This window comes from Cavia porcellus, unplaced genomic scaffold (genome assembly GCF_034190915.1).
Source record: "Cavia porcellus strain 051 isolate PalLab524CR breed Dunkin Hartley unplaced genomic scaffold, mCavPor4.1 scaffold_27, whole genome shotgun sequence".
NCBI classification, from domain to species: domain Eukaryota; kingdom Metazoa; phylum Chordata; class Mammalia; order Rodentia; family Caviidae; genus Cavia; species Cavia porcellus.
In genome coordinates this window covers 12,358,388-12,377,785 of record NW_026947510.1, presented here as the reverse complement: position 1 = coordinate 12,377,785, position 19,398 = coordinate 12,358,388, and the positions used below count along the sequence as shown (strand labels likewise).

The 19,398-nt window shown below is 41.5% G+C and overlaps 1 long non-coding RNA gene across 2 annotated transcripts; it reads right to left on the bottom strand.

Moving 5' to 3' along the window:
- Window positions 1–1,888: 1,888 nt before the first annotated feature.
- On the bottom strand, window positions 1,889–13,930 carry LOC134473491 (uncharacterized). 2 transcript variants are annotated; one of them, XR_010043738.1, is made up of 4 exons: window positions 13,710–13,930; window positions 6,050–6,203; window positions 3,930–5,189; window positions 1,889–2,601 (listed from the first exon to the last, which is right to left on the bottom strand). It is a non-coding gene; the product is annotated as an uncharacterized LOC134473491 (long non-coding RNA). The 2 variants fall into 2 exon arrangements; XR_010043737.1 differs by lacking the exon at window positions 1,889–2,601 and having other exon boundaries at window positions 3,543–5,189.
- Between the last annotated feature and the right edge of the window lie 5,468 nt (window positions 13,931–19,398).

Below are 19,398 nucleotides of genomic sequence, written 5' to 3'. Positions count from 1 at the left end.
CAACATAATAGCGACCATAGCCGGTCCTATCATTGCGATTCTAGTGCTAGCTACTTTGGGCCCCTGCATAGTAAATAGGCTGACTGCATATGTCAAGCGTCAGGTACAAAGTATAAAATTAATGATGGTCAGGCAACAAGCGTATGAGCTTGTCCCCAGCAGACCTTAAGTACGGCCAAGGATTTGGCCCAAAAGTCACAACATCAGAGGGGAATGTTGTACTCTAAGAAAGTAGCTTCATCATTTTGTGTATTATAGCAAACCTGTACCGCGGCTTACTAAATGTTTTCTTTTCTTAACTGATATGTTAAGTGACCCAATTGATATGTTGAGCAATACTCTCCCCTGTAAAGAATTGCAAGAATTTCACTTAATTGAGATGTTAATCACGGAGCGGCCCTCTACAAACAAGAAGAGTGGTGCTAAAACAAGCTAACAAGGGCTGTTAATCACGGGTAGGCGCCTCTAGTCTTCGCTAAAGAACTAAAAAAGACAAGAAGGCCCACGTTATAACAGGGATCAAACCCACAGCCTTGCATTCTACCAACAAATTACACCCCAACCCAAAAAATCTGATGCTCAGTCCTCTTGCCTACAGATTGATTTAGTGTTTGAGGTGAGTTCATATTAAAGGTATCTTGCTTGCTGATTTATCCGTTCCACATCCAGAACCTGCTTTCAGGGCTCATACCTTGTGAATTCATTCACTCCTTTCATTACTCAAAAAAAAAAAGAAAACATGCTGGTGGGCATTAACAGTAGGGAATTATACAGTAGGCAGAGATTCAAAGATAAACATGTAGCCAAGAATGGTAATGCAGTCCTGTAACCCCAGCAACTTGGAGACTTGGGTGGGAGAATCACAAGTTGAAGGCCAGCATGGGCAAATTAGTGAGACCCCATCTCAAAGTAAATGATGATGATGATGATAGCTAGGGTTGTACCTCAGTGATACAGTGCCCCTGGGTCCAATTCCCAGGACAGCCAAAAAGAAACAGAAGACAAGAACATATAAAACTTTGCATCTCAAGAAAAAGACAGTCTTGCAGCAGAGAGAGATATACAAACAACTGCAATGCACTCTAAGTACTGTAGTTCTTAACTACAGAACTAAGAACTAATGGAAAAGCTACAAGGAAGGGACTAATCCACAGTGCCTATAGAAGGATTGCGAGACCTCAGCAGCAGAAGGGAGCAATGGCCACCTGTAAAGAAGCCACACTGACTCCATTTTGTCCTGCACACATCTGGTTGACGGTGTTTTGGTAGAAGGTGCAGACCTTCAAACATTCCCCCATCAAGGTAAAAACAGGAGGTCCTGTAAGGACAAGCAGCAAACAAATTACATAACCTAAGTATGTGCAATATGTTTCTTTGTTCTTTATTTTAATAATGGCTGCTGGTTTACACTGGCATGACCATCCCTTCCCTCAATCCAAAGGATCTCAGCAGCTGGCTGGAGCATATAAGCTACTGCTCTCCACACTTATAGTACCTCAGTGGGCTGCCATCAACTACCTTTTAGAAGCCATTTTAGGGACAGCTCAACTGATCTGAGACTCTGAGCAGCTGCAGGTTGGCTTCATCTCAGTCCTCGTAGTGTTGAAATCCCACAGTGGCTGGGTGAGGGACAAGTGCAGGAGGTGTCCAGGGTCAGGGAGCCGAAGTCAGCCTGGTGAGACACATCCAGTGTGTCCTGGGCTGAACAGTTCAGTCAGCTCCACAGCCAGAGGCCGGGATCAGCCTAATCTTCTGTGGAGTTGAAAACACCAGAATCAGCACTCAGCCCTGATCCTATTGATATAGGGAATGAAATTCCCAGCCCACTATGTCCAGTGTGAGTTCATGTCCTCTAAAATCAAAGAATGCATTTTAGGAACCACAGAGGTTAAGAGTAGAATACATTTATTGAGAGAAAACAAGCTTCTGTCTGAGAGAGAGACAAAAGCGGGTTGCCAGGGACTCTATATTTTCCAGACAGTTCTAGGAAATCATGGCATACAAAGGGTTTAACATGGGGAAACTGGGTACTCACAAGGCAGATGGGCATAAGGTGGTACAAAACTAAGGCTAACCAATAAGATTAATAGTTCAGGTAAAATTGATTAAACTGAGGACAAAACAGGAAGGGAATCACTTAGAATGCAGGAATTCTTAGAGAGCAGTGAATCTTCCCTAAAGGTTTGGAATGTCACTCCTTACTTCCTCAGCGTGCTGGGGAACTCTTTAGAACTTCACTCCTTAGGATATGGATGTATTTGTATGGTCTTTTATCTTGAGGCTTGGCCCACAGCAGCAGGTGCTTGTCTTCCCCTTAGTTGCAAGGTATCTGAGCTTCTGCACTGGCTCCTTTGAGGACCTAGCCCTGTCTCACTTCCTGTAGTATTTCTAACTAACTCAGCTGCTTATAACAGTCCCTTCTCTGAAGAAGTAACCAGAACTACCATGAGGGCGTCATGGGTGATGACCGATCTGGCTTCTTCAGGCTGAAGAGGGTTGTAGTGGTGACCAGCAGTCAGAGATACTTCTGCAGAGATCCTGTCTAGAGGCCCTCAATAGATACCAGGCATTTTCATCATGGGTAGGCATACAGCTCTAAGTCTGGAGGAGACAAAGACAAAGAAACAGTTGAGTATGTATGGGCCAAAGAATAAAACCAGTAGAACAATTATGAGTATAGGTAACAAAGATTTCCACCAATAGGAACTAGTAATAGATTTCCATAAGAAGGAGAAAGACAAGGTCCAGGAGTCTTAAGAACCTTACATATTGTTAACTTGGTATCTAATGTCTTGAATAGCTACTGAGATATTAGCAGAAGAGTCAGGAGTATATATACACAGCATTCAGTTTTTACAATGGCACAAATGCCTCTGTGTGCTGGTGTTAGAATGTCTAATGTCATCTGAGTTTGAAGGACAGCCTGTCTCATTTTTTTTCCCTTATTTAAGAGGGACCAGCAGCAGTGTCATTTAAGGCCCACTCGGTATAGTTAGTCAAGGCCTCAGTACATTGCAAGATGTCTTCTAATCCTAGGGAAGGGATAAACACAGAAGCCAAATGATCATACCAGTGGAACACACTTCTGTACCTTCGATGTTGTACATGGGTAAATTTGCCGGTTTTTCGACATTTTTGATACTCCTGCCTTGTAACCATGCAAATCCTAGTGTGCATCTGCCTATCCATCCAGAGCCCAGGCAGGGCCACAGATAGGCTCCACAAGACCAATGAGTGCCATTCGGGGCTCCCCATTTGATTCCAGCGCCATTAAACCAGTCTGTTGCAAACCAGTCATTAGCCTGAAAAGTTACTTGTGTGTCCACATTGTTCAAGGGCTGTCCACCCCAGGTGGGTAGTGGCATTAGGCCAACCAGAATAAAAGTGGTGTTTTTGTTCCCAACATAAGGGGGATTTTCTACTGAGATATCCTATGGTGGGAGTTAATCATAGATACTCATCCCATATTTGAAAATAGCCATATTGATATCTATGGTTGTTGGTCCTTAGGATAGGACCTTTCTTTTTATCTACCAGGGGCCTTACAGGCCTGTAGAGAGGCTCCAGTGGCATTATAAGAAAAAAATCTGATTATGTCCAGGATCATTAGCAATGTAATTTACAGGATCATTAAGAATATAATATTCAGAGGCCATTTTATTACTATGCAATTGTGGGCTGAACTATGAATACTGAACTTCTTTGTTATCTCATTACTATAGTCCTGTAATTTATTCCAATCACATCCTTGAAGTGGAGACACCCACCAAGGAAGTCCTGATGTACTGGACAAGGGCAGTGAGCCACATATCCTGCAAGAGGTGTGTTGTAATGATTTTGCATATGCTTGTGCCCACATTAAAAAGGAGTTGCATCCTCCTTTCAGTGGTGAAGGGAACAGTAAAAGGGCTAATAGTAGCCTTACTTACCTGAAGTCTTTGTTTTCTCCTTGAAGAGGAATCTTAGGTCTTCTGTGGGTTCACAGGAGTATGTGGGTGGTTGTTCACATCCAGTGATAGTCTCAAGTTTCCAGGGTTTGTGTCAGGTGTGATGCATCCGAGTGTCCAGGCCTCTTGTCTTCAGCATGGAAGAAGTCGACAGGATCACTGTGTAAGGTCCTTCCCAATGGCTGATGAGGGAGGGGATTTTACCAGCACTAAATCTCCAGGGTGGAAGATAGGTTTTCCTTTCTCTGTAGGCTGAGCTTCTGTAAGCTCTTGAAGAGTTTGCTGGAATTTAGCCAATGAGGTGATGTCTTTTTATAAGGCATCTGTTTCTCTGACAAAGAGAAAATCATCAGTGAGGAAAGGGCATCCATAAGGCATTTCAAGCGGACTGAGGCCTAGGTTTTGAGGTGTATTTGTTATTTTGATAAGAGGTAAAGGTAGGATGAATCTGAACCCTGGTGGGGCCTTGGGCTGAGAGGGCAGTCTGACATCCAGTGGTCACCTTTGCAGTCAGGGCATGGCCCAGGGGGCTTTTGAGTGCAGTCCCTCTTAAGGTCACCTGGCTTGTGGCAGTGATGGCAGGTGAAAGTCATCGTTGAGCTCTTCTTAGAGACCTGAGAATCAGACTTAGGGTCTGTTTCTCTTAATGCTGTGCAAAAGCAGCTGCTTTTTCTCAGTCTCTTTGTTTTCTCTCTTTGACCTCCCTCTCATCACAGTTATAAAATACTGAGGAGGCAACTTTTACTAAAGTATCAAGTGAGCTGGGGGTTTAGCTCAGTAGCAAAATCACTTGCCTGTCAAATGTGTGTTGTGTTTGATCCACAAACTCCAACACACACAAAATGAATGAATAAATAAAGTATCAAGTGGACTATCTGGAGGAAAAGCCATCTTTTGTAGCTTTTTTCTAATAGCTGAGGCTGACTGTGTAATAAACTTATCTTTAAGGATAATTTGTCCCTCTATTGAATCAGAATCTAAAGAAGTATGCTTTATCAATGCCTCTCATAATCCATCTAAGGAGGCAGAAAATTGTTCCTTCTTTTCTTATTGAATAACTGATAACTTAAAATAATTGAATGGTTTAGTTCTCACTCTTCTTCAGCCTTCAAGAACACATGTCTGGAAATGATTTCTAATCCAATCACTCACCTGGTTGTGGGCCCAGTAAGAGTCTTGCATAGGGACTGTTTGTGATCCAGTGGGAACACAGCTTTTGCAAACTCCAACTGCACTGTGTCGCTGGTCCAAGACAAAATAAATCAGTGCTGCTTTTTAAAAATAAAAACATGTCTTGCCCATTTTTGAACTCAAGTTTGGGCTTTGGGGGCTCGTTTGTGGATTACAAGATTTAATGGCATATTTTTATTATTTTATTCTTGCACAAGTTAAATTTAAACTAGTTGCTAAAGTTATTTCCCTTTATCTTCTGGCCTTCTAAAATTGACAATATGGTATTCATATCCAAAGGCAATAGCAGCCTGTAATGCTGCGTGTCTCTCACTAGAAATGAATGTCTGATTTAAGAGTAACACTACATCTTTCCAATCTACTTAATATGCCTGAGTAAGTCCTCTAAGGACCTGAATGTACTTGTCAGGCTCATCTGAAAATTTCCCAAGATCTAATTTCTTTTTTTTTAGGTCACCAAGAGAGAAAGATACATGAATTCTGGAAGTTCCAGATCATCCATGTACTCCCTGCAAAGGATACTGCCCTTGAGGAGCTTGCTTAAACTCAGCTAAGGATGGGTATAGTCCTGGAAAGGCCTGGATTACAGCTGGCCTAGAAGCTTTATCCTTAAGGCTGGAAGGGCAGGTGGGGGAAACCTTAGGTTCAGTAAAAGTGGGGGAGGATTTGATTAAGGCTATTTTGTCCTCAGGTTCTAAAGGTTCAGGAGGTGCAATTTTTGGCTCTTGGGTAGAAGATGCCTTAAGAGCCCAAGGTGCTGAGTTTTCCTGTTACTCACATTTACATTTAGAATATAAATAAGAAGTATTTCCCAATGCATAGAAAGTCTGAATGTAGGACAGCACTGACCTTTTCCCCTCCTTTTCGTTGTATGTCTCTAGTTGTAAAAGAGGATCATAATTAATACTTACCTCTGTATTCCACTAAGGCTCTTGGGGGTAGGTAGGCCACACACTCATGCAGAGAAATACCAATTGGATCTTTTTCAACATGGAAGGCTCGAACATCTAGTGCCTAAGAATGTGTTCCAAAGGAGAATGGGCTTTGACATTTTGTTGTCCATGTCTATAATGTAAAAGCAAGGCATAAGTATGAAACCTTTTCTGTACCCAGGCATTGAACTAAGGACCGTTTAATGAGCTATGAGAGATATTGAGCTATCTAGTTATACATAAAATGAGTTAAAATAAGGTGTCCTTTTTTTCCCTGTTTGATAGATGTTCCCCACGTGTCTCTTGGGTTGAAACTGCTCCAGGGCAGGTGAATGCCTTCTGGAGAGAATGGACCATAGTTTCTGTCAGCCTATCCACCCTGGAACTGGCACACAATCCTATATTCCCAGATAGCTCATGAGCTTTGTTTCCATAAAGAATGTTTAGCGAAGGAAGCATGACTTTGTAAACATGTATTATAAGGGAGCATACATTAAAAGGTGAGTTGGTGGTAGAGTACTTTTCAGGTTTTTTAGAGTAGCTCTCCTCTAGAGATAGATAGAACACCTGACTGGAGGAGCATTACTCCTTAATCTGGGCAAAAGAGTCTCCAGACATTTGTCTCTCACTTAATTATCTAGGTAACTTTTCTTAGTAACAGGACAAGGCTATACTTCATTTAAATTTCTGTATCTTTGAAGCTCACAGGTTAAATTTATAAATTATCATCTAGCAGTCACATTTTAAGTTAGAAAGAGGCACATCAGTCTTCTAGTCACACAGAAAATCCTAGTTACTTTTTTTTAAAATTTTATTTAAGGAGAAAAGAGAAAAAAACAGTGAAAGGGTACAAGTTATACAGATTTACAGAAAAAAAATGAACAGTAGGAAATCACTAGTTAATGGATTACATATTGCCATCTTAGAAATAATTGTTCAAGTCACAAAATTAAAGCTTGTAGAGTGGACATTCCAACAATGATACTGCAAACAGTTCTGTTCAATGATTTAAAACTCTGTGATATCATTTTCTAACTTATACACTTAAATATACATGCAGTTATATAGTTTAGAGCACTTTCTTTTCCTCTCTTTTGTACAATGACTATTACACATTTTGGGTTTCATTGCTCCCACGGTTCTTATTGCTTTTTTGGGAGAGAGTAAAACCAAATGTGACATAACAACAGAATCGGTCAAGTCAAAAGGGTGGACATAATAGATAATGTAAAAACATAATACACGGTGATCAACAGTGGTTACCATAATGCCTCCAGCTATCTCTAATTGAATTGCCTATATCATTAGTTATAATACAATTGAACAAAACAGTAAAGAACAAAACCGACAAAAGCAAACCATTGGAGACTTTGTAGGTCTTCAAAAGTAGATAAAAGTCAACGAGAATGGGCGTCATAATGAATCTCATTATCTTCACAGCTGATGCCTAAACTTTCGAACCTGATACTATCCAGCAAAACAGAATAGGGGAACATCAGTCAAAAACAAGATGGTGAGAGTAATACAAGGCTTCAAATCGAGATAATAGAAAGTCAAAGTGGGTTACTATAATATATCCTGCTATTTTTTCCCTTTAATTAAATGGATAAAAATAAAAGAGTAAATAATGGAGTGGAGATTGGGATAAAAAAGGGCATAACAGCGAAACAGCGCAGATCAAAACATAAACATTTAAGCAGAATAGTGTTTCACCACCAGATAATTCCAACCCAAAAGTAATTACCATATTGAATCTTTCCTTGAAGTCCTTGAGTACAAGTTCATATACGGTAGCATTCAGTTTATCAAAACAATGTAAAACCATTTAAGAGAATGACAGCATTACAGAGTATTTAGAATCGACTAACAGAAAATGAACAATGGTTTCTGTATAATCTCCTTGTCTTTAAAAGGTTTTTGCTTATACTATCGTACATAATAAACTCCAATAAGATACAACCTATTTAGACCATTGGAGACAGAAGAACAAAAGCTAGATGAGACTTCAAAGCAAGATGATACTAAATCAGTATTACCTATTAAGATGTCATTTTCTCCAAAATAGCTGTTCCTATCATTCAATCTTCTCTGTCTCATTTCTGTTGAGCTCTTTTTCTGTCAGTAGCTGTCAGTTTGTCTTCTTCATTTTGTTCTCTGCTCCATTCGTTGTGGCCTCCCCACCACTATTTCTGGGTTCTTTGTATTTTTTTTTTTTTTTTTAGAATATCCTGCAATACTTTCTATAGAGTTGAATTGGTGGTTGCAAATTCCCCCAGTTCCTCTTTATCCTGGAAGCACCTTGTTTTTCCATCAATTTCCAGGGACAGTTGTGCAGGATATCTCAATCTTGGCTGGAGATTATTATCTTTCAAAGTTTGAATTGTCTCCCCCCATGCTCTTCAGGATTTGATGGTTTGTGCAGAGAAATGTGCTGTAATTCTGATGGGTGTTCCCTTGTAAGTGGTCTGTTTCTTGTCTCTGACAGCTTTTAATATTCTGTTCTTGTATTGAATTTCTGGAATTTTTATTATATGCCTGGGTGTTGCTCTGTTTGGGTTGTAGGTAGCTGGGGTCCTGTATGCCTCATACATCTGAATATCTTTACCTTTTGCTAAATTAGGAAAATTCTCCTGGATTATTTCTGTGAGTAGCTTTTGTAGTTCACTTGTTTGTGTCCCTACTTCTTCTTTTATGTTCTTAATCCTTAAGTTATGGATCCTCTTATCATCTTCTTGTCTTTGTATTATTGCTATTTGTTTCTTTGTTATTTTTAAGAAGTTTTTCATTTATTTCTCCCATATTACAAGCATGCCCTCCAGTTCAGATAGTCTGTCCTTAGTTTCCTTCAAGCTGTTATGCCAGTCTTGGATAGACTTCTTAGTTTCTTGATAGTCCCTTTGAACCTGCTTCACGTACTCTACGCTTTCTCTGTTTTCTCCATCAAACAATTCTCCCCTCTTTTTCTGTTCTTCCATTCTACCATCTGTTTTTTCCAGGGTGGTGCTTAGCATTTCTCTAACTATTCTGCATACTTCTAGCTTCAGGTCATTGATAACTTCATTCCTGAATTGGTCTATGAGGCTCTCTATATGGCGCTTTATGTCTATTGGTGCGGTGTCCGCTATTGCCTGTTTCTCAGAATTGGGGGCCGAGGAGCCTTTCTTGTTGCTGCCTTTTCCCATATTCTCTGTTCCTTATATATGCAAGTTTACACAGGAGGCCCAGCTTCCCTTCCTGTCAGCCACAGCCTGATCGAATTGTGCTGACTAGGTGTTCCTGCCCACCGCAGCGCACCAGGGAGTTACGGACTAGGCAGCCTACGTGGGAGTCGCCCCTCCGGGCCACCATCAGGCTCTGGGATCTGGGTTGGGCCAGCCTACCTAGTCCACCAGCAGCGTCACGCAGGCCAGGCACTTTTCACCAATCCCGTCCGAGAGGGGAATGTGTGGCTGGAGTCGCCACCGCGCCCTGCTCCCGCAGGACTGCCCGGGCCCAGAAAGTCCTCCACTGGAGTCAAACTGTGGTAGAGTGTCAGTTTCTCTCACTCACCTCACCACCAGTCAGTGTACGCCTCCCTGGCCATCCTGTTTTCGACTCCGTTCACAGACTCCCGTTCTCAGAGCTTCTGCGCGTCTCTCTCCTTGCCGAGCCGATGTAGAGGCAGCCAGCCGCAGCACGCCAGGAAACCCAAATCATGGCTTCCTTTGGTGCGGGGTCTAGACTCCACACCGAGGCTTTTCTGTTCCTGTTTTAGCACCAGGACTGCATTCCAAGTTGGTTTCTCTCAGCCCAGTTCGTTCCTGAGTCAGCAGAGCATATCTCTACCGGCTTATGTCTCCTTAGTCCGCACCATTCCTGACTTCTGAACCAAGCCTTTCAGAGAGCCTCCGTAGTATCTGCTATCTGTGCACCATGTTGTCCCGGAAGTCCTACTTTTTAAAAAATTTTATTTAAAGACAAAAGAAAAAACTTTTATTTAAAGAGAAAAGAAAAAACTGAAAAAGAGTACAAGTAATACAGAATTTCAAAAAAATAGAAATCACTAGTTAATAGATTATATATTGTCATCTTAGAAATAATTGTTCAAGTCTATTTAGTTTTAATTAACATAGGTAAATCATTTCCCTACTAGCTGCTATGGAATGTAAGCAATCGTTGCAAGCTACCTCAGTATAATCTCTGAAGGGATGGGTAGTCTAAGTGATCTAAAGATCTCTTGAAAAGTTTAGAATGTTTTTAGTCTACTAGCAGAGAAATAAGGATAATAGAAAAGGGGAGATTTTAAGTGGTCATGAGCAAATGTCCTTTGAGGAAATGTTGGGTGCCAACCAGGGTGTTGCTCTGGCCAGGAACCCTCAGTTCTCAGTTTCTATTGCCTCAGATAACCAGAAATCAGTCTCTAAAAAGGAATCCAGCTGCCTGTCTGGTCAACATTCTGTTGAATCCATTGGCCACTGGCTTCAATGGGGATTCACCTAACAGATGCTGGGGAAAGCTAGCCTCTGATTTTGAGGGTGGCAGTTGCTGTAAGGATGATTAGCTGGCACAGTGACCACTGTGTGTCAAAATTCTATAAGGGATAATTAAAAGACTGCAAGATCATTACCTACACATTTATCAATTTATAATAAAGGTTTTTAAGTCCATAATTTGAGAGGTTGGAAAGCCTCCTTATTCTAAATAGGTTTACGTCCCCTATGTGTGCTGCTTTTAAGGATAGCTGCTTCCATTGCCACATGGAAACTGGTTCTCCCCACTGTGTCTCAGGTTTAATTTCCAAAGGAGATTTGCCCAGAACACTGAGCTGGGACACAGCTTTCATGTGTATTCTCCTGAATAGGCACAATTCTGATGTCTCATCTGACCCAGAGATGGGGTATGTGTCCCTCATCTAAGATGACTTCCCTGTTCTTGGCATTAGCAAATGCTCATTTTCTATGGGCTTAACTCAAAAGGAAAAGGTTGGAATAATCTAGAGTTTTTCCCACTTTTATATGCCTTTATTAGGAAAATGTAAAGTGGCAAGAGAGTAAGAGATAAAGTGAAACAAAGGAAACAGAACAGGCTTGACATTCCTCTGGAGTATAAAGGAGGATCAGAGCCAGTCTGTCTCAATGAAACCTGTGCTCCAAATCCGGAAGCATGGCCACCAGCCTAGTGCTTCTTAAATGGTGGAACGAGTCCCATGTTTTATTGCAGGCATGTATGTTTTCTAAGTCTGAACTAGATTTCATTTAAAAAAACCATTTAATAGAAATTTATATTAAAGACTATTCAGGGTGTTCTATTATTATCTGTGGTGCTATTGTCTAAATATAGTTAAGCAAGGAATACCAGTAACTTTAGCAACTAATATAACATGTGAAAGGATAAAATGATAAAAATATGCCATTAAATCTTATAATCCACAAACAAGCCCCCCAAAGCCTAAACTCAAGTTCAAAAATGGGCAAGACATGTTTTTATTTTCAAAAAGCAGCGCTGATTTATTTTATCCTGGGCCCTGTAACACAGTGCAGTTGGAATCTGCAAAAGCTGTGTGTCCTCCTTAAAGCTTTCTAGCCTCTTGTAGAGAGCAGAGTTTACAAAGTAAAGGGGTTATGGGGGTGGATCAGGAAATCTGCTAAGGAAATGTTTTCCTTAGCAGAGGACAGAGTAGTCTAGCATTAGTTAATTCTTTGTCAGCTGATTTTAGCACCACATCTGTTATTAGTAGAGGGCAATGATGTTTAACATATCAATTAGGGTAGGTTCCCCGGGATTTACAATTTTTTACAGACGGGAGCATTGATTAACATATCAGTTAGGTCACCCAGAGGGGGGAAAATGCATACAAAACAGTAGGCGGCATTACAGGTACTTTGGCATAATACAAACGTAACAGAGCTCTTTTTGCTAGTGTACAGCATTCCCCACTGATTTTAGTCAGTGCACCAAATCATTGGCTCATGGGGTTTTCAGACATAAGTATCTGTTTATAACCTTGCATCTTTAAAATCATAAGCTGTATAGTTTGAACCTGATCTTTGACATAGTTTTCCAATCTGAGTATAATACAAGGCCCAATAGGAAGATTAACAAATTGCTTGCAGCTGTCATTATTAAAGCTGTTAACCAAAAGGAGAAAGAAAACCAACATTTAAATTCACTGTTTTGTCACATAATTAACAATTTTTTTAAAAGCCAGATAGAGGTTTCCTTGGGGTTTCTATAAGGGAGAACACAAGATTATTAGTTACATTTGGCAGTCTTGAGCTTTAAAGAGTCCTTGGAGGGAATGACAGTCCACTTATCTGTAGGTTGATCGCCTTTGGAAGCCAGGACCTGCTTCAAGTGGGAATGATGCATCGAGGCAGGCTTTCTGGCTACTTTGATAGCAGTTGGAGTGCTGAGGACTACAATGTAGGGACCTTTTCAATGGCTCAAGAGATCCATGGTGAAGCCTCTTGATGAGCACAGGTGACTCAGGCTCTACAGCAGGGTGTTTGTTCTCTCAGTGGGCTGCAGGTGGAGGATGTTGTTGTCAAAATTAACCAGTGGGTGGAAGTCAGAACTGGCTAAAGAGTTTGGGGAGACTTAATAAGATCTTGATTAGCTAAATCAGCAAATTTTTCCTCAAAAATCTTAGGTATAAGAGGAGTTCTCTCATATAAAGCCTCAAAAGGGGAAATACGAGTAACATAGAGGGTACACTGTGCATACAAGAGGTCAAAAAAGGAAGGAGACTCCCCAGTTCTCACCAGTTTCTAAGGCCATTAGTAATTACCATCTTTAATGTCTGGTTTATCTTTTCTACTTGTCTTCAACTTTGGAGGCAGTAAGCACAATGGAGTTTCCAATTGATCTGCAAGACTTTGGTTAGTTTTTGAGTTATCTGGGCCATAAAAACCGGCCCATTCTAAGGCCCCATTGATAAGGGGAGGCCAAATTGTGGGACAACCTCATATAAGAGTTTTTTGACTACTATCAGAGCTGACTCAGATTTTGTAGAAAAAGCTTTTACCCATCCAGTGAAAGTATCAACCATTATAAGTGAATACTCATATCATTGAAGTCCAGGCTTTCCCACATCTGTAAAGTCTACCTTCCAGTGTTCTCTAGGCATAGTCCCACTTAGTGAGTGGCTGCTTTGGGTTCACCAAATGGCACTGAGGGCATCTGAGACTCACAGACTGGGCAAGCTTTGATATTAGCCCCCAAATGCAAGTCTTTTCAAGTGCAAATAGGCTCTGACAAAGTAGGTGGGAATGCAGTGATGTCAGGGCTATCTCAAATCCCCACTGATTCTACAGCTGCCTTTTGGGTGGTGGCATCTGCCAAATTATTTCCTCATATAACAAGGCCATCTCCTGCTCAATGGGCTCTATAGTGGATAATAGCCACTCTTCCTGGCATCCAGATGGCAGCCAACAAGTCCAAAATTTGGGAAACATTTTTAATCTTTTGGCCCCAGAAGCCAATAAGCACCATTCTTGATAAATGGTCCCACGAACATGGGCAGTAACAAATGCATACTGACAACTTGAGGTCTCAGTGAGGGCAATGAGTTCAGCCTGTTGGGCCAATGTTTTTGGCTCCAGGCTTGGTTCCCATAGAATCTGAGAGTCTGTAGTAATGGCAGCTCCCACAACCCACTTACCTGGATAAATGTAATTGCTTCCATCGGAGAAATACAAAGGAACTCTGAATAGTGGCTCATCTGTCAAGTCTGGTCCCCAATACAGATGTGGAAGGGCAAGGAGGGGCATCATCAGGCAGCAGAGTGGCAGGGTTTGAAGCCACTGTCCCCTTGAAACTGATGGTAGTCAGATCTAGAAGTAATGCTTGATAATGCATGACTTGGGAGTTGGGCAGCCATTGGTCCGGCGGAGCTTTGATGAGAGTCTCCAGCCAATAGGAGAAGACAAAATAAGAGTTTTGGTCCACAAGTCAGTTTTTGTGTCTCCTCTATCAGGATGACTACCGAGGAAAACACCCACAAACAAGGTGGCCATCTGGCTGCCACATAATCAAGTGTCTTGGAAAGATAGGCAACAGGCCTCTGCCAGGGTCCCAAACTCTGCATCAGTCCTATGGCTCCTCGAAATTTTTCCACTCGGTTTTTAGTCACAGGGACTGGAATCTGTTGGATGGCTTGCATCTGCTGGGAGGAAAGAGTCATTTATTTTTATTTCTTTATGGAAAGTCCAACAACCAATGCAGTTTTTCTGCCCAGCAGAAACCTCTTAAGCCTGATCTTTAGGGTCCTCCCGGTTGTCAAATATCTTTTAAGCAACCTCTGATAACTGACTGAAGGGCATTTCCTCAAATCTCTCAAACTTTTGCAATTTTTGCTTAATATCAGTGGCCGACTGGGTTACAAAGGCAATATTAATGGCCCTTGCATTTTTAGGCACTACTAGTGTATAAATGTGATAGGCCTTTTGCACTCTTTTCAGAAAACCCCGAGGGAAATTAGTAAGTCTCTGTTGAGCCAATTGCCTCACCTCTGCTCTCTTGGGCAAAAGGTAGGTTTTCTGGGGTGCCCTAATGGCTACTGAGAACAACTGGCAATACCCATAAGGAACCTCCTCATCTCTGGTTGTCCAATTAGGGTGGGACAAAAGGAAAACATGGTTTTGGCATTCTGGATCACAGGCAGGTTTTATCTGGATGGCACACTGTGTTTTTTTGTTTTTGTTTTTGTTTTTTTGTCCCAGGGTGGGCCATTGCCCACATGGCAGGCCACTGTTTTACTGAAAGTACATACTTAACAAAAAAAGGCTTTTTCATAGGTAACAAAAGTAATTGTGCCGCATAATCTCCCAGATATCCACAGCACATGCAAGAACTTGTATTTTATCTCTATAATCACCAGTCACATTAGGCATAATAGTTATTTCTTTTAAATTTAGATCAGCTTATTGTAGTAGAAGACGAATTTTTTTTCTCTGTTTTTTGCAAGCAATCAAAATCTCAACTTTGTCTTTATAATCTATAGCATTCCTGGAAATTCCCCTCCCCCAAACTCACAATATTGCAAATCATCCTGTTGAGCTCTTTGCTCTTGATAGCCATAGCACAAAAAGCATTTTCTCTTTTACATTTTTATTTTAAGACAAAACCACTTTTTAAAATTTATTATCAGTCAATTACTTTTTCTCTTGATTTTTAGGTTTTGTTAAAACCTTTAACAAAATGCTTGAAATGACTTTCTTTTAGTAGTCTAAAACTTATGTAATCATTTTATTTCTTTTCACCACATTAAAATGCTACATTTTAAAAACTAACTTTTTTAACTGGCTCAATTATAGTATGACCTGGTTTTTACTTGCAAAAGTTAATATGATTTTTAAAAACCATAAATATACATATATATGCGCACATATATTCACATTTTAACCATAAAGAAAAATACATTTAAAAGACATGCCGAGGTTGCAAGTAATCAGTTGAGGATAAAAACATTAAACAAGGTGCCACAAAAGATAAAACCAACATTAAAGACATAAATGAAGGTTTTTCTGCCCCCAGTTTTGCAAGCTAAAGGAAATAATTTTTGTTATGAACCTTGAGTCCAATAAGCCACATTGATCCTGCAACAGAAATGGACAACAAGCTCCTAAGTTAGTAAAAAAAAAAATTTATCAGTACCAGGGATTGCTGAGTGAAAATGGGCCCTAAAACACAAACAGGCCCCAACACCCCACATGGGCATAGGTCCCCCACATGGGCCTATGCCATACACACAGCCCCAGGTCCCCCACACGGGTCTAGGCCATACACATGGGCCTAGGTCCCCCACACGGGCATAGGCCACACACATTACAAGTAGGCGAGAGCCCCCAGAATCCAGTGCAGAAAAAGCGCGAGCTTCTTGAAAGCTGTGGCACGTGGTAAGTGTGGAGGTGAAGTTCAAGCATACCCAGGTGCAGCTCAGTCCAGAGCCTGACACACTGTGTTCTGCCTCAGTTGTTGGATGAGAAAGGTGGTCTGGTGGATTTCTGTTATGTGAAAGGCTGCTCTGCCTTTCTGCATGCCCTTCATCTATCTAATTATTCTTCTCTGGACTCCTCCAGCCTTGGAAGTCTTCCTCAGGGTGTAAGGACCACCTTCAAGGGCCTGGGATTATATGTGCACTAGGTTGTGATACTGTGGAGAGTTTTTTGCATGTAAGGGCTGAAGAAAGCTGTTGGGCCAGTCTCTGTTGGAAGTCAGAGTCATTTCAGCCCTACCGTCTGACTTGTAGCTGATGGCTTGGATCCGTTGGCTTTCAGTAGTGGTTTGATTTATTCGGATTTCACGAGGCACAGATCTAATCTGTGGTTTTCTGCTCTATTCTGGCCTTTGACAACTTCCAAGGTTCATCTCGCTCAGCTTGTCATTTCACTGTCCACGTGAGCTGGGGGCATCTGTAGGCCTGGGGACCTTGCTGTGTCACCCCGTGACAGGCAGTGTGTAGGAATGTTAAGTGAGATTGGCCTGGAGATCAGTCCTGGAAGACCCGTACTGTTCAGGTTCTCCACAGTGACAAATGGCAGCTTTTCAGCTCAAGTGGCTTCACATTGGGGTTAGCATGAGAGAATTTTCTTTCCTTTCCTGACCTTGCCCCCTCCTTGCCTCCTGCTCCCTTCCACTTCCCTGCTTTCCTGTCCTCACCTAGCCAGTTCCTGCTTTGCATTTGCTCCACTGCCTGATGGCATTTCCCTCTGCATGACTCACCTGAAGGACACTGAGTCCTCTCAGGCAGTGTCGGCTGTTTTTTCTGTTAGCTACCTGACCCTTTTTACTTCTTCAACTGAACTCTCTGATATTTAGCCATTTGTCAAACACATAGTTAATTCCTTGGATGAATTCAACCTATCTACCTAATGAGCTAGGAATTTTCTGACAGGTGGTCGTAAAGAAATGTAGAGTAAAAGGAACCTTTTTGTTGGACTCTTTTTGGCTTTAAATGGCGCATAAAGAGCCTTCAGGAGAGGAGGTTTGTTTGTATCCACTTTGGCCTCTGACTGACTCAATGTTTCATTCAGAGTTTTTAAGAATGTTCACTTGCATGGTGATGAGGACATAATCCAATGAAATGAACATTGTCGTGGATAAAGCCCCACAGCGTGCAAGCAGCAGGTTCTCTAGCTACTGCTCCAAACCATGTTTGAAAACCTGAGAGGGCACCCCTGCCCCATAAACTCACAGTGATGGAGCTGTAGTTCTTTCTTCTGGGGTTTTCTGAACTTAACTGGGATGGTTCCACTTGTGAAAAGACTTTCTAATGTTTTCAGCTAAGAAGGCTTGTAAGAGGAAATAGCCTTGAACATTTCCACATCTGTCATCTGGTTGCAGCCGTTAGCTAATCTCCTACCACTGAAAGAAACTTGGCCAGAACAGGAAGCAGCACTGAACTCATTTCATGTAACTGTAGTCAAGACATGATGGGATTAGCGGGTAAGGCCGAAGGAGAGAGTAAATGTTTGGGGTACCTTATTGACCATACAGTCATCAACATTGCCCCCTTTCCTTCTTACTTTGAAAATACATCGGTTGTGTGTTGTTGATGAGTGTAGACGACTGCAAGTAGCAGGAGAAATCCATTGTTTGGGGTATTTTTCTCCCCCTGTAAAAGCCTGGAGGAACAGGGTGGAGTCTCAGGATATGGGATGTCATCATTCATCCCCGCTCCTGTGCTCTGCTCTCATTGTTGCGGTGCTGGCTTATCGCCTTGTGGTGATAGCATTGCTGCTGCCCAGGTGGCCGGGGATGGAAAAAGTTAGAAGCATGAAATGTCAAAGTCTATCCAAAGTCCCCTTTTTATCCAGAAATGTGTGCAACACTCTGGGAAGATTTCCACTGGTGCCTGTCAGTCAGCGCTGAGTACCTCCCTCCCAAGCCAGTCACAGGCCAAGGACAATGAGATGACCATGCTGAATTTGGTCAGTGTGTCCTTTGGCCTGGGATAGGGGATGGCCACCTTCAGGAATCCTGTCGGGTTTCATTAGTAGGAATGAAGGAATTTATGTGGCAGATGCTGTCAGCCTTAAATTAAGTTGAAGACATAGATACAGTGGTAATAGGAAATAGTCATGTATTTGGTGATTTTTATTTGACCCAAGCTTTAAGTAGTTGACCAACATAATTTCTTTCACTGACCAATTCCTACTATCTTGGCATAGAAATCCTACTAACACATAACACCCTTAAGATCATTTACTCCTTAGCATCCATGTTGTAAAATTCATTAGGAGCCTTATACACCAACTCAGTAGAAAGTCCTCTCAATCAGTGTGTGTGACTTCTAATGAATTTTATAAATTAAATGACAATAAACAAATGATCTTAGGTTAAGTACAACTGAATTGTAAAGATAAAAGTGTATATACTTTTTTTTTTAATGAGGAGGAGAAAAAAAGTCATGAAATCCGCAATTAATACAGAGCTATTTGCCTCCATGGCAAAGGAAGCAAATACTTCACCCTTATCCGGTCCTCCTGCCTGGCACATTCCGCTCTGTCAGCTTTTATGAGGGACCCTGGCCACCAGCACACACCCCTCGCTGAAGAATGTGGATGTGATGGGGAAAAGATGGTGGCAGCAGATAAAAATAATGAGTCAAACTTAAGCCTAATGATAGGCTATTTTTTCTCACACTTAATTACATAATAGAGAAACTTTTTCTCTCCTTATGATCAAAATAGCCTGCTATTTATCATACTGCCATTAAGGATTTAATTACTAGTGACTGAGGAGGGCGATTTGCAGGAACCTAAAATTAAGGCTAATCTCTGAGAAGAAAAACAGTAATTTAGTGCTCAGATAAGATAAATATGTTCTCATGTTGATTTCATGAATAAAGCAAGAGTTTAATGTGGGAGGCATTAATAGCTAAGAGTCACAGCAGCGAAATAGGGAATTTTGAAATAACCTCACTTAACATGTTTGTGTCTGGTTATACCTCAGGTCAAGTCATGCTCCCCCAGTCAGGTAAAATCTCCACTGCGTGCTGGTGTGTAGCATTCATATTAATGGTGTTGAGAGCCAGGTGGTATACACAATTAACTGTCACTTCTTGGTCGTAATTAGGGAGACTGTATAATTTATCATCAGAGCCGGGGTATTTCTCCCAGCCTAAGTATTTATAGTCTTGGGTAAATGAACACAACTTCATCACAGGGTGAGATAAATTTTAGCAAGTTATCTCCATCCTCTTGACTTGTCTAAGTTTTGGCTCCGCAGCTCTCAGATTGTGCTGCATTTAGTGTGACAATGGGATGGCAGGTCAGGGCCTTCTCCAAATTTCCTGGCTTCTTTCGGTGACTGCATTCATGCCAGGTCTTCCCCCTCTGGAGAAGGAA